This window comes from Chenopodium quinoa, unplaced genomic scaffold (assembly GCF_001683475.1).
Source record: "Chenopodium quinoa cultivar QQ74 unplaced genomic scaffold, ASM168347v1, whole genome shotgun sequence".
In the NCBI taxonomy this organism is placed as follows: Eukaryota; Viridiplantae; Streptophyta; class Magnoliopsida; order Caryophyllales; family Amaranthaceae; genus Chenopodium; species Chenopodium quinoa.
This window is the reverse complement of record NW_018744835.1, coordinates 2,018,440-2,022,982: the sequence shown is the minus strand read 5'-3', so window position 1 is coordinate 2,022,982 and position 4,543 is coordinate 2,018,440.

The following is a 4,543-nucleotide window of genomic DNA, read 5'->3' as shown; positions in this document are numbered from 1 at the left end:
TATCCTCGGTTTCCTACTCGTTTGTGATAAATGGAGAGGTTTGTGGTACGGTGACCCCTTCTAGAGGACTCCGGCAAGGAGATCCTCTATCACCGTACCTCTTTATTTTGGTCGCTGATGTTTTCTCTAGTATGTTACAGAATAAAATCAGAGAGAGGAAAATTCATGGAGCAAAAGCAAGCCGGAAGGGGCCAGTTATATCTCATCTTCTTTTCGCCGATGACAGCTTACTTTTTACCAGGGCAACTCGATAGGAATGCCAATCGGTAGTTGATGTTCTCAACCAATATGAACAAGCATCCGGACAAAAAATTAACTATGAAAAGTCGGAGGTGTCCTTTAGTAAAAGAATTGAAGCTAACCGAAGGGAAGAGTTGATGAGTATTCTTAACATGAGACAGGTTGACAGACATGAAAGACATCTGGGAATCCCTACACTTGTGGGGCGGTCAAAGAAGGCTGTGTTTGGGGCTTTAGTTGACAGAATTTGGAAGAAATTACAGGGGTGGAAGGAAAAACTACTCTCCAGAGCAGGAAAAGAGATACTTCTCAAATCGGTAATCCAGACAATCCCTACATATTTGATGAGGGTTTATAAGCTTCCGAGTTCAGTGATCACACACATTCAATCCGCCATGGCCAGATTTTGGTGGGGCTCATCAGAGGGAACAGGAAAATTCACTGGAGAAACCGGAAATCCATGTGCACCTTAAAATGTTTAGGGGGTATGGGATTCAGGGATTTGGCTGTGTTTAATGAGGCATTACTAGGGAAACAAGCTTGGCGCCTTATCAGGGCTCCAAATTCTCTCCTTGGGCGAGTCTTCGAGGCAAAGTATTACCCTAACACTGATTTTCTTGATTCTTCTCTTGGTTTGGCAGGGAGTCACTCTTGACGAAGCATATGGTCGGCAAAGGCCCTTGTTAAGGAAGGTGTGATCTGGAGGGTGGGCAATGGTCGAAACATAAACCTTTGGAGCGACCCTTGGATTCCTGACTCTGAGGGTCGTTTCCTATCAAGTACGGCTTCAGCAAGCCTGCACAAAGTGTGTGACATTATTGACGAAGACAAAAGAGAGTGGCGGGGGGATGTCATCGAAAGCTGTTTCAATGATAGAGATAGACGCAACATACTGGCTTCCCCATCAGCGAAATTGATCAAGAAGATGAGTTATGTTGGGATTTCTCAATGACTGGAACGTACACGGTCAAATCTGCTTATATGCTCGGCAAAGGTGGGGATTTTGATACATTCCATCAAGCTTGGGTAGAAATTAGGAAAGCTAATGTAACCCCCAAAGTGAAGCACTTCTTCTGGCATCTCTGCTCCGGTACATTACCCACTCGAAGCTTACTCCTCCATAGGCATATGATTGATAATGCAATGTGTCCATGGTGTGGGTCTAGCCTGGAAACTGTGGAGCACGCCTTTGTAGGCCGTCCCAGAGTCAAGGATCTGTGGGCTCTATGCGAATGTGATCAGATGGCGGATTGGAGTGCAGCTCCTTCCCTCTGTGACTTGGTTGTAAGCTGGAAATTGCTTGATAAGAAGATAATACAACGGGGTATGTTCCTGGCTTGGTGTATATGGGGGGAAAGAAATCTCAAGGTTTTTGCCAACAAAATAACACCAAATGAAATCATTACCCAGCGTGTATTTCGATATGTAGACGATTATGACAAATATAATGCTCGTGTCTACAAATCTATCTCGCCCCTTCCCACCCACCGCCCCAACAAATGGCTTGCCCCCCCCCCCAAACGGTTTTGTTAAAATAAACACTGATGCATCTTTATCAGAAGAAGGCTGGGTTGGTTTGGGCATTGTTGCGAGAGATCACGAAGGGCATGTCATCTGGGCTGCAACTCGAAGGACGAGGGATCACTGGCCCCCTGAAATTGTGGAAGCTAAGGGGATCCTTAGAGCTCTAAAGCTAGCTGCCAGCCACAGAGATATCATTATTGAATCTGATTGCAAGCTAGTCATTGACCGTTTATCCAAAGGGGCTCGTTACTCAGTTGAGCTTGACACAGTTTTGACCGATATTTTTAATTTATGTACGTCTTTTAATACTGTTATTTGGTCTCATGTAAAACGGGATGGCAATAGTGTTGCTCATTCCTTAGCTAAGCTTGTTCCGTTTGGAGTTGAACAAATCTGGGAAAACTCTTGCCCTAGAAATGTCACTCCTTATGTACTCATGGACAATCTTTCTATTTGATTAATGCAAGCTAGCTTTCTCTCAAAAAAGAAAAAAAAAAGTATTTCAATTTTTAAGGATGTTTTTTTTTTTTTTGAAAATCTACATGGTGGCCTCATGGTTTTGAGTATTCTATGTGGAAGACGAAGTTTTTTTCAGCTCTCTTTAGTGGCACCAAGGTTTAGAAAAGTTATCCATAGTGACCTTTTTAAGGTTTATGGCTAACCTTTTTAGTTAAAATGGTTAACCTTTAATTTTTTTTACTAAAAAATTATTTAAATTATATTTTAAAATAATAAAAAAAAATTTAAAAAACAAAATATTTTAAATATAATTTAAATAATTTAAAAAATTATTTAAATTATATTTTATAATAACAAAATTTAAAAAAAAAACAAAAAACGCATTTGGGAATTTTTTTTGTTTTTTTTTTTTATTTTATTATTTTAAAATAAAATTTAAATAATTTTTTTATAAAAAAATCCAAAGGTTAACCCATTTAACTAAAAAAGTTAACCATAAACCTAAAAAAGGTCACTATGGTCAATTTTACTAAACCTTTGTGCCACTAAAAGGAGCTGAAAAAAATTTCGTCTTTCACGTAGAAAACTCAAAACCATGAGGCCACCATGTACAATTTCCCTTTTTTTTTGACAAAAACTTTAGGATGATTTTAAAAAAATTTGTAGGGTACCCCTCCGTTTCTTTTTATTGGTTATTATCATATTTTAAATATTATTCATAATATTTCATCCGTTTCTCTTTATTGGTTATATTTAGATTTTAAACATTATTCATAATGCTCCCTTCGTCCCAAAATACATGAGACGTTAGACTTTTTTCACTATTCATGTATTAGTTTTGATCATAATTTTTTACTAACATAATAAAAACATATTTTATCATAAAATATGTTATTAAATAGGTATATATATAAAGTTTCAAAATATAATTTTAAAATAATTTTCATAATATTTAATTATATACAAATAAATTCAAAGTAGTGCATTGACATGTGTGCAATGTTGATTGTGTCATGTATTTTAGGATAAAGGAAGTATTAGACGATCTTCAAATTTTACTCACAAAAGTAAAAGAGTTGTATGTGATCATGTTTGATTCGTCTCAACGAATGCTCTATTAATATTCAATCGTTAAATTTTAAAAAGTATGTAATGAATAATAATCAAATAGGTGTATTGACAAAAGTGTAAAAGTCAAAACGTATCCAATAAAAAGTGAAGAAGAGAGTATTATACTTTAGATATAGGGTAATTTTGTGAAAATTAAGAAAATTTTACCAACAACTACCATTATAATGACTACTTGGAGAACAACTAACTACCATTTATTTATTTATTTTATTTGTAAGAAAAAATCTACCACAAAAACCTAAAGTAACACAACTACATTTAATTTCTTGGCAATAATCTCCAATTGAGGGAGCTAAAAAAACCGGACGTTTCAACAACAAGGGAAGGGAGAAGGGGCGATTTCATCGACCTGAGAAGGGAGGGGCTATTTTAGGGATGGGGGTAGGGGGTGGTTTTGATGGTGTAGGTGGGTCGCCCGAGTGTTTTTAGGGGTAGGGAAGGGCCGACCGGCTGTTATCGGTTGCTAGGGGAGGCGGTCGAATTTCGGTCTGGCTGGGGGTTGGGTCTAAGGAGAGAAAGGATGGTAGCTGGCTGGGAAGGGTTTTTAATGGGATGGAGGGAATATAAGATATGATTTTGTCAGATCACAAAGAAATGTGATTGACATGTATGAAGCATAGATCTCAAGAGGATTTTATCCATTTAAATTATTGGGGTCCCTTAGAGTAAGACATGCTGATTTTGGGTTGTCTCCGTCATTTCAGCAACATTCATAGACTTTTAAATGTATGTTAGAAAATACCTTGCACAACACGAAACATCATCATTGACTTCTCTCGTTCTATCAATAGTCTCATCACATGTTTAAATGTATATTGGTAAGCCTTATTTGCGTTGTCTTCACTCGTTGTAATAGCTAAAAGTTAAATATCGTTAATGACCTTAATTGATATTGTGTAAGGGCTTCTTATGCCAATAGTAACTTATGTTACTTATTGTCTTTTTGTTTGTTGTAAACTCAGTTTAATTAATGTAATTTCAGCTAACTTTTTTTAAAAAAATTCTTAAAAACTTACGAAGAATTGGTTTAAGCTTTGGTGTATAGAAATATTTAAAACATGTTTACATAAAACCTTTATAAAGCCCACCTGTCTCATAATTAGACGATCATATAAAGACCCGTCACATTTATTTATTTATCGGACGGATATAACCCATATTATAAACTATGGCGGGTCATGGCTTTTAA